We start from the raw sequence: 11,724 nt of genomic DNA, 5'->3' as shown, positions 1-11,724 counted from the left end.
GGAACAAAACCCCCCCCAAAATCACTCTATGAATATGCATTGACATAGTCAGACAGGCAAGAACATTATATCCACTAAATCTCTTATTTATGATTTTAACTAATGAATAGTTAAGATGTTTACATCTGAATCTTATTCCTTTTTTACTGGCTTATTAGTGCTACAGAACATTTGGTCAGTCTGTGGTAGTAGACCACTATATACATATGTACAGAATGATGAAATGTTTAATGTACACATATACATATACATATTAAACCTCTACATACTTGTTAGAAAGTCACAATGTTTTCTTTATCATCATGTCCTTAACTTAAAATGGGAAATTTTAAACCATATTCAGTCATCGCACTTCTTCACCCTTATAAGTATGCCCTTTAAAAGAGCATTTTGAATGTCTTTCCTGAGCTTAAGGCATTTTAGCATTCCACTGAGTATAAAGTGTTTTGGTGTGATGCTCATAACAGATGCATTAAGTCAGCAATAATATGATTCTATTAGTGTAGTTAATACTTTTATTAAAGGTAATAAATCCTGTACTATGACTTTGGTGTGCTTTGTATTTTTTTCCAAAATGCTATTACATTTTATATGATCTTGTGAAAAAGATATTAAAATAAAAAATATATATTCTTAGTATAATATTGAAGGTAATAAATACTAGGGAGATGTAAATATATTTTTATAAATATTTATTTTCAAAATTTTAAATTACCTTGTAAATGATAATTTTTTGAAGGAGCTGAAACACACAAGTACAATAATTAGACTGATACTATTCAATATCTTAAAATGTAAATAGGTCAAAGAGCTGTTTCTTGAAAAGACCTTAAAGCTTAGAAGTGTAACAAAACAGATACTACATATTTGGTAGTGTTTAAACATTTATTCATTATTATTCATGCTTGAAATAGATTGTTAAGAAGACATAAATTTCCAAAATTTGGAAATAAGCAAAATTATAATGGAGTATCCTTTCAGTGTTTTACTAAAGCTTAGTGGGTAGATCTAACAGTCCCATTCAAAGATTAATTTGTCTGTGGTTATGCAGTTTTCTTTAACTTACTATTTGCTATTGTATAGGATATTTTACAACTCTGTAAAGGTTGATATTAACTTGTAGAAAAATGATAATAGTGCAAATGATATTTAGAAAATAATAAGTCAAATGGATTTGGTCCTGTAGAGATACAAATGATTTATACCCTAAGAAAAGGTAATTCCCAAAGTTTACGGTTTTATTGCCTTGTGGAACATTAATAAGTATTGGGTCGATTTTGGCATTATTATTTTGTACTCTTTCTTTCAGTACCTATTAATAACTTTATTTCTCCTACACTCCTTTGAACCAACATTTCCTTTTAGGTGTTCCGTAAATGCATTACTTAAGTAAATATTTAAAACACACTCTTCTTTCTATATTTGTAAGAAAGTTATGTTTGTTTAATTTATTTTAACCTTTTAGAATCCATATTTTAGCCAGGCACAGTGGCTCACCCCTCTAATCCCAGGATTTTGGGAGGCTAAGGTAAAAGGATTGCTTGAGTCCAGGAGTTTAAGACCAGCCTGGGCAATATAGTGAAATTGCATCTCTATTAAAAAAAATAAACAAAATTAGTAGGGTGTGGTGGTGCATGTCTGTAGTCGAAACTACTTGGGAGGCTGTTGGGAGAATCACTTGAGCCCAGGAAGTGGAGGCTTTGGAGAGCCAATGTTGTGCCATGTACTCCAGCCTGGGCAACAGAGCAAGAACCTGTCTCAAATAATAATAATAATAATAATAATAATAATAATAATAATAATAATAATAAAATTGTAAAGAAAATGAAAGAAAAGATAAATTTATATTTTAAAACACTTTTCTTTATTTTGTTCTTCCCACTTTAGTAGAGATACATATGAAGCTGAAATTGCATACAATCAACTGTTGCACCTTTCTAAAATACTACTTTAAGGCTTACTCTTTCTAATTACTTATTATAACTTATTAAATCTCTTTTGAATTACATTTTCCATTACTATTTACCTACAATTATCTTGAATATTTTCAGTTTCCTCAAAAATTTTAATTTCTAAACATCTCTTAGGTTTACTCCTGTAAATTGGCTTCCATTATCTGTCTGTGTATTAGAATCAACAAGTTAAACAGGGTTTATACTCACATCTTTTCCTCTTTCTCCCTTATATCTTTATTTTTAGCCATACCCACAAGTGTTTTAAACTCCCAGCTTATAAAGGGGTTCCCTCATGGTTTTTTATTCTATTTTGTGAAAATTTTATTTTATTGTATTTATATTGTAGTTTAGTTTTTTAAATGCAAATCTCTAAATCTACTTGAAATTTATTCAAATATATGAGGAGAAAAAATGGTGCTTTACGTTATTTTCTTCTGTTTTGTTAGTTATCCTAACACTAATTATTGACAGTTCATCTTTTTTCCATAAATTTGAGTTGACAACTTTATTGTGTATTAAATTCCCAAATGTAGTTGGGCTATTTCTGAATTTTCTGCTCTATGTCATTGGCCTATATGTGTTTTCATATGTGAATACTGTATTCTTTTAGTGATGCTATACATTATAAAGAGAGACTAAATAAAATATAAGACACAATTTTAGATGTTAATATGATGATCTAAAGATACCATCTTATGCCAGTTAGATTGGCAATCATTAAAAAATCTGGAGACAACAGATGATGGAGAGGACGTGGAGAAACAGGAATGCTTTTACACTTTTGTGGGAAGTGTAAATTAGTTCAACCATTATGGAAGATAGTGTGGCAATTTCTCAAAGATCTAGAAATAGAAATTCCATTTGACCCAGCAATCCCATTAGTGGGTATGTACTCAAAATATTATAAATTATTCTATTATAAAGACATATGCACACGTATGTTCATTGCAGCACTGTTTACAATAGCAAAGACCTGGAACCAACTCAAATGCCCATCGATGATGGACTGGACAAGGAAAATGTGGCACATATACACCATGGAATATTATGCAGCCATAAAAAACAACGAGTTCATGTCTTTTGTAGAGACATGGATGAATCTGTAAACCATTAGTCTCAGTAAACTGACACAAGAACAGAAAATCAAACACCACATGTTCTCACTCATAGGTGGGTGTTGAACAATGAGAACACATGTACACAGGAAAGGGAGCATCACACACTGGGGTCTGTTGGGGGCGGTTAGGGGAGGGACAGCAGGGGGCAGGGAAGTTGGGGAGGGATAACATGGGGAGAAATGCCAGATATAGATGATGGGGGGATGGAGGCAGCAAACCACCTTGCCATGTATATACGTATGCAACAATCCTGCATGATCTGCACATGTACCCCAGAACCTAAAATAAAATAAAAAACAAAACAAAACAAAAGATCTGGGATGAACTCTTTCCTATCCTTACAATGAGAATAATGCTCAACAAATTGAAAATTTATGTTTTCTTAAAACGACCTGAAAGCTGATGTTGAAGGGCAAATCACTTACCCAATGTCTGGAGAGAAACAATTATCTTCAGGGAGAAAAAAACACTCAAGTATTTTCTTGCTTAGCGCCAACCCAAAAGGATACCGTAATAGCCAATAAGAAAATCTCCAGCCCTGTGCTGATCAGAGCAGGAGAAAAAAAATTTGGCAAGATGAAAATTAAAGAAAAGCTATGGAACCTGTCCAAAGTATTCTTAAGGAATAGCGAAGGGGTATTAAACATATTAGTAAAAGGAGGTAGTGGATTTTATAAAAAAAATTAAATACTTTCATATTTATTCTTCAAAAGTAAAGATTCATCATGGACCTGGTTAAACCATTATCCTCCAACTTTCTTGACATCAAGTATGAGCAACGAAGCCAAGATTAAGATAGCTAAACAATAGTCAACATTTTAATTTTGTGCATTAGAGATTATTATAGGATGTTGATTTCTTGGGAAATAATATGCAGGATATCTGCTGTACATAAAGTCACCATCAAATGTCAGGAACAGCAGGCAAAAGGTCTGGTATCTGGGGGTCAAGTAAGAAAACCAGTGAATTAGTAGCATGAAAACAATGCTTAGCTTAAGCCCCCACTATCTGGCTCTTTCCGTATATTCTGTCAAGGTAGCAATACTCTATGAATTGCCTGACCCCATATCATAGTGGAACAACAGTAATTGTCATATAACATAATAAGTATAACTAATATTAATTGCATACTTAATACATCAAGCACTCTTCTAAGTGTTACATCTACTCTCTCACTTATCTTCAAATTATTCTATGAGGTGAGTTCTATTATTAGCCCCATTTTTCTTATAAAGAAACTGAAAATGAGGTAGGAAAAATATTTTATCAATTATTACTCTATGTCTTAAATGCAGTCGGCCTTTGGTATCTGTGGGTTCTGCATCCATAGATTCAACCAACCACAAGTTAAAAAATATTTGGAAAAAATTGGGCCTACATTGAACAGATATAGATTTTCAAAATGGATATTATTTTTTAAACAACACTGCATAACAGCTATTTACATAGCATTTAATTGTATTAGGTATTATACATAATCTAGCAATGTTTTAAAGTATGATGGAAAATGTGCATAGATTATATGCAGATAATATGCCATTTTATATAATGGATTTGAGCTTCCCTGGATTTTAGTATCCACAGGGGCCCTGGAACCAATCCCCCACAGATACTGAGGATGACTGTATTACATTCTGTTGTCACATACAAAGAAAGATGCTTTAAATTGACAGTTGGAGACTAATTACAAATGTTTTGAAGAATATTGTGTGGTCCATAGTGTGACAGGAGGGAAGTCTGACAACCAGCTGCCATCGACTCCACAGGGTGCATCTTCTATACACCAAGATCAGATCCTTATTCTTTTATGTCAGAAACCAATTCAACCAGGGACAATCAGATGCTCAGTGATAGATTCACATGAGGCTGATTAATAATGTTTATTTATAGTCATTCCAGTTCACATATTTACAGGGCGGGATGTGGGCTCTAAATGGGAAGAATGCCATAGTGCTTCCTAGACCACTTCCTACCTCAAAATCAAGATAGCCATGACATCTATTATAATCAAAAATTTAGCTGATATGAGTGGAGTGACAACAAATACAAATGGATAACTGGATAGATATTTAACTCAAAACATGGAGAAGCCAGAAAAAATGTCTCTGCCATATAACTGTGAAAACATTTTGGTGAAGAATGTGGTCCTATCTCTTTTATTCAACATTAAGCCCTATTCACTGCTGCCATTTTCTTTTGTGCTGCTGAACTCCTTCAGTATCTGCATACATGCTTTAGACAGACTGATTGAGGTAAAACTGCTCCTGTATATAAGCTGTTCCTTTACCACTGTCTGTATATTGATTTAATTAGTTTAACTCATAGAAGAGAATGCTTTTCCATTATAGTACTACACAATCTGCTATGTCCTGCTTACAGCAGGGATAATCACAAAATAAGGAAACATGTATATGAAAGTGAATTATTGAAGATGACTTTGAACAATTGTATTCAATAGGTACAGGCCAGGGCTTTTAAATCTGCGTTTTTAATAAGCACCATGCATACTTGTGTTTACTCTTTGGTACCTTAAAGTTTCTGGATTCCAACTCTTTAGTTATGAGGTACTGGTCTCATTTATTGAATTATCTAATTATCACTAAAATTAAGGGAAGTTATTCCATTTACTCAGAAACTGTTAGGACCAGATTATGGACTGCTTCAAGTTAAGAGTTACCAATCTCAGGTCAAGAATGGCCAAGTTTTTAGACCACAATTTTGCACAATGGCAAATTTGCAGTCCAACAAGAAAGCTGGGTTTTGCTTTTATGTACTCACTATACATAATGGGCAGGAATCGTAAATAATGTGGTTATGTTTATAATGTAGGACTTAATATCCAGATGTTCAAGCCATGTGGAAGGTCACAGTTTCAGTAATAGAAGTCAAAATCAGAGTTGTTGGGTCAGATTGAGTGGGGAAAACAGATTACATGAGACCTAGAAAGGGCAGTAGTCTTCATCAGTACTAAAGCTGGCAGATTACTCTTGATCCTACAGCAAGGACTGCCTATCATCTTATTTAAGCAGCCATAGTAAGTGACTGGATAAGAACTATTAGGTTGGTGCACAAGTAATGGCAAAACTGCAATTACTTGTTTACCAACCTACTAACTATCTTGCTTTATTTCTTTCATTAAAGCAGAGATTTCTGTGTGAAGAGGATTGTCCTTTAAGTCCACTTTATCTGGCAGATCTTCAGAGTTAAGGCAGATTATTTGGCATTGTCCTCAAATTTCTAGCTTCTACTTTATCTTATTCTTAGGAGGCACAAGCAAGAATGCATTGTCTGATCAATAACAATAATAATAATAACTCCTGTTAGAGTGAAAGAATAGACATTGGAAACTCTAAAAGGTGGGAGGGTGGGAGGAGTAAGAGGGTTAAAAAATTACCTATTATGTACAATGTTCATTATTCAGTAAAAGCCCAGATTTCACCACTATGCAATATATCCATGCAACAAAACTGCACTTGTAACCCCAAACTCTATTTTTTAAAAATATTATGCCAGTTCTTTTCTTATATGGGTCAGATTGTAAATTTTCAAAGTTTGTCTCTTCTCTGAACTTGCACTATGAAAAAATAATATATAGAAATTGTTAGCACTTTGCTCTTAGATCATATTAAAAGTGTTTATAATAAAATTATTAATTATCATGGATGTATGAGAAAACATTTGATTAGAGATTTATAGCTATCAAAAAGAGCATGGGTCAGATGCACTCTAAGTTTTCTTTGGGTCCAGTATTTTAAGATTTTAGACTTTAGGCCTTAATTGTTTGCTTTATAGTCTCGTCCTTGTTAGGAAGCTATATTTTCCACTTTTATGCACATGTTACAAAATGTAGGACCAAATAAGATGTTTGGTCTTCTCCTCTGTTTTCTGCACCTATTATTGACCAGATAATTCAATCAGGAGAAACAAAATACCTCTGTTTCCAGCTGAGCTATTTTCTTTTTGATTACTTTGGTCCCACAGACCTAAAACAAATCTTCCCTGGTTCCTATCAGTTGTTTTGCTTTCTTTGTATTTGCTTCATTACATTCTTGAATTGATTTCTTTTGTCTGTTGAGTACATTCAGCTCTGATCTTTTTATTCCTCACAAATACTTAAGTGTGTGACAACTATAAAAGGAAGAAGATAATTTATAACTATTTTCAATGTTTCAGAGTTTACCACCAATGATTCTCTCACAGCATCAAACAGTCAAATAATTCACTTTGACTTCTAGGTTAGTATTGATAGTATTCAGAAAAATGGTGGTCTTTCTGAAGGTCTCTTGTTTCAGCTGAACAGTGAATCATGACTCAGTTTTCACTGCTCATTTGACTTTTGTTGAACACAAGGAAAGGGTGAATGTCTTCTATTTTTTTTAAGCTGAAGGTCAAACTCAAAGAAAGACAATATATGTTCAGACTCTGAGTCAAACATGTCACCCATGCTAGCCCAATGTTCCATCTTTAACATAAAAATGTTCTACAGTGAAGACTTAATTTTTCCTTATGACTTCATCAGAAATGGTCAGAAATTAACCCAAATATCAACATTTCAGCAGATTTTCGGTAAGTACTAAATATTAATTCATTGTACTAATACAGTAACTGGTGTTCTACTAGCAAGCTCAGTATTATTTAAAGTTAAGATTAAGGGCTTTGGTGCCAAATCACTTGAGTCTAAATATTTGCTCTGCCTCTTACTGATTTTGAATTTTGAGTAGCTTTCTTAAATTGTCTCAGTGTATTTATTTAAAATAAACTATCTGATGAAATGATGGCAGTCATCTTTTGAGAATGATCTGAAATGAAGAGAATACTCATTGCTGATCACTTGATTATTTGAGCATAGTTTATGTTCTAAATGGAATACATGGTGTGAATAGAAGTGACGTTTTGATGTGGGATTTGTAAATATGTACCATGCTTAAAAAAAAACACCACCACCTACCTCACTAGATTAACTGATATAAGGCATATAAAATATTTAGAATAGTTTCTAACACTTGCTAAGTACACAATAAAAGTTAGCTATTAAGTTGTGTACTGAAAAACATGCTAAACATATGTGAAGGTTAATATTGAGTGTCAATTTGATTGGATTAAAGGATCCAAAGTATTGTTTCTGGGTGTGTCTGTGAGGGTGTTGCCAAAGTAGATTAACATTTGAGTCAGTGGACTGGGAAAGGCAGATTCATCCTCAATCTGGGAGGTCACAATCTAATCAATTGCTGCTGTGTCCAGAATAAAAGCAGGAAGAAGAATGCGGAAAGACTAGACTGGCTTAGTCTTCCAGGCTATATCTTTCTCCCATGCTGGATGCTTTCTGCCTCAAACATCAGACTCCAAATTCTTCAGCTTTGGGATTCTTGGATCTTTAGCCACAAACTGATGGCTGCACTGTTGGCTTCCCTACTTTTGAGGTTTTGGAGCTTAGACTGGCTTCCTTGCTCCTCAGCTTTCAGATGGCCTATTGTGGGACCTCACCTTGTGATTGTGTGAGTCAATAATTCTTAATAAACTCCCTTTTATATATACATCTATTAGTTCTGTCACTCTAGAGAACCCTGACTAAAACTGTGCATGAGAAATCAAAAGTTCCTTTGAACATGAGTCCACTGTCCAGAATTAAGAGTCTACAGAGGGAAGATAAGCTTGCTTGAACCAATACATGTTGCATCAATTTGGTCAGCGTCTTAACTTCTTATTACCCCTACCCTATCTTACTCAGAAGGTTGCATTTTTTCCTCCTTCCTCTCAAAGGAACTATAATTAATGTGGATTTTATTCAAATTTAGTTTGGAAGACAAAGCAGCTTAAACTTCCCAATTAGCTAGTATTCCTCCCTTAGTCATACCTGTCAAGTCTTTAATATTGATTCCCTTCTCTATGAACAGTCCTCTATCACCCTCTCTCTCTGTAATATTCTAAACCAGAAGGACTAAGTTTTTGTTCTTAGTTTACAGACCTGCTCAGAAAACCAAAATGTCTTCAATTAGTTAGCTGCTTTCTTTTCTTCCACAAGTTTGACTTATAACTGCCTCAGTTTAGAAAGCTGCATTACAACAATGGAACAAGTGATATGGGAGAAACACATAAAGTGCTGTATGACTTCAGAGGTGGAATAGTTTATTTTTGTCTGGCAATGGTGGGAGGGTTCATGGAATAAATTACATGTGTATAGTAGAAGACTAACTCAGCAAGCCTGACTCTTCAAAATCTTCATATGTCAAAGATAGGTCTGACCTTTAACTGGATGTAGAAGATAAGCCCTTAGAATATCTTCTCTTTGTTTATCTGGGGCTTTGGGTCAAGCCAGATTATTAGCCAGGATTATGGTAATAATGTAATGGATAGTGAAGACATTGGACCATACAGTATCATATCAGTTTGAAATCTGGAAAGGTTGAAGATTATATAAATAAGTCAGCCATATGGGCACACCATGCCTACATGCACCCTCTCTCCCACTCCTGCATTAAAACACTGGACAGCAAGACTTGGATAAGCTTCCCCGGATGGCAACATTGCATGTATGTTATCATACATCATTGATGAGAGAATTCAGCACGATTCATATTACTCCCCTGGGAAAGAAACTAGAAAGAGCTAGTTTTTCTTGGACCCTGTCCATTGTATCCTTTTCCTTTGCTGATTTTATGATATACCCATTCATTGTAATAAACCATAAATATGAGTATAACCGCTTTTCTGAGTTCTGTGAGTTTGTCTAGAGGATTGCTAAACCTGAGGGTGTTCTTGGGGAACACTAAGAACAATATTTCATCTGCACTTTCAATTAGATTTTGAAAAGTTAATACACTTTTGGAAATGTGGAAATGAGTGGGCAGAGGATGGAAATAGAAAATAACAGGAACACAGGTTGCTAAAGATAGAAGAAACTTGAAGAATGTTGTAAAAAAGAGAAACACTACACCATATGATAGGATCAATGAGCAGTTCAGCCAAACATTGGATTAAATATGCTATAAAAACAAGTCTATTACCTCAAGAAGCTTAGACAGTGGTGAAGAGATAAGATTCAACTAAATGAATAAATCAAGAGTAATATGAGACAGAGGGTAAACACCAAGTGGTCTGGACTAAATGAGTTGGGAGGAGGGACTGTTGTGTGAAACACTATAATCTGAAAGAACTCTAAGAAAGACTCCAGTGGCCTAGATCTATGCAGATGGGCTATAGGCAATATTCTTGAGAACGGTGTTCCCAACCCCTATTTTAACGTGTAATAAAAATGAATTATGCCATTACTAATTCAAGTGAATAAAATGCACAAAAATGTCTTAGTCACTATTTTCGCTGATATCACTATTTGAATTTAAAAGGTTAATTTGTAAAATAAATCAATTTTCATCATTAATGCACTCAGCATTTGCAAATTTGTCTACTTACTAAAATGTATTGGCAACCCCAAAGTTAATACTCACAGTACTTTCATGGTTATTTGCAGACACGTGCAGAGCAGTAAAAAATGTGTGTCACCCAATACACACAGTTCCATGTGAAGTTGAACCTGGTGGTAAAACCAACCCACATGTCCAAAAGTGGGAGGAGCTAAGCTATAAGGATGCAAAAGCATAAGAAAAACACAATAGATTTTGGGGACTCAGGGGGAAAGGATGGGAACAGGATGAAGGATGAAAGACTACAAATTGGATGTAATTTATACTGCTCATGTAATGGGTGCACCAAAATCTCAGAAATCACCACTAAGGAACTTACTCATGTAACCAAATACCAGTTGTTCCCCAATAACCTATGGAAAAAAAAATTAAAAAATTAAAAATAAAGACAATTGGAGTAATAGGAAAAAAATATTAAGTAAGTTATCTTTAAACAGAAACCCCATAATACAAAATAAGTATTTAATGTTATTTCTAGAGCCTCACATGTATCTAACTCTGTATTTAAATGGAAACAATGATTCAGTATTGACTAATTGTGTTTGTGGTGACTTTGTAAAGCATCACTACTGTGAATAACAAGAAATTACTATTACAATTTACTAAAATATACTTAAAGAAAATTTAGTTGTAACTTGAAGGCAACAAGGAAATGAGAAAAAAAGAAAAACCTCTGTCCATGAAGAAATTATCTACAGAGATTAGTTGTGGCAAATTAAACAAGATGAGTAAGTCACAAGGTAACTCTGAACTGCAAGGACAAGGGTCTTGGCATTTGATAAAGTCTACACACTAAGGCTATTCATACCCAAAGAATCTCACAGAGTCTGTGTCCCTCCCTTGCCACTCTCATCAAAACTGGTGCTGGTACCTGCTGCTGGGAGCCTTGAGAACAGGTCGCATACATCCTCAAGAGTCAACAAAGTAAATGTGGTGTGGGGGGTGTGTGTGTGTAAATAAATATATATATAATGTATATGTCTATAATGTATATATGTATATATGTGTAAAATATATAATGTATACATATTACATACATATGCCTGTTATATATGCATTTTATATATACACACACACACATATATATATGGAATACTACTCAGCTGTAAGAAAGAAGAAAATGATGTCTTTTTAAAGTCTTTTGCAGCGACTTGACTGTAGCTGGAGGGCATTATTTTAAATGAAGTAATTCAGGAATGGAAACCCAAATACTGTATATTCTTACTTTCT

General features: G+C 34.0%; 1 non-coding gene across 1 annotated transcript; it reads left to right on the top strand.

Moving 5' to 3' along the window:
• Nucleotides 1-7,837: 7,837 nt before the first annotated feature.
• On the top strand, nt 7,838-7,906 carry LOC135274104 (small nucleolar RNA SNORD2). Its single transcript, XR_010341912.1, has one exon. It is a non-coding gene; the product is annotated as a small nucleolar RNA SNORD2 (small nucleolar RNA).
• The last annotated feature ends 3,818 nt before the right edge of the window (nt 7,907-11,724 follow it).

The sequence above is a fragment of the Aotus nancymaae genome, unplaced genomic scaffold (assembly GCF_030222135.1).
Source record: "Aotus nancymaae isolate 86718 unplaced genomic scaffold, 86718_ANA_hifiasm-v0.15.2.pri h1tg000010l, whole genome shotgun sequence".
Lineage (NCBI taxonomy): Eukaryota > Metazoa > Chordata > Mammalia > Primates > Aotidae > Aotus > Aotus nancymaae.
The sequence above is the reverse complement of the archived record's forward strand: the minus strand, read 5'-3'. Positions and strand labels throughout refer to the sequence as shown.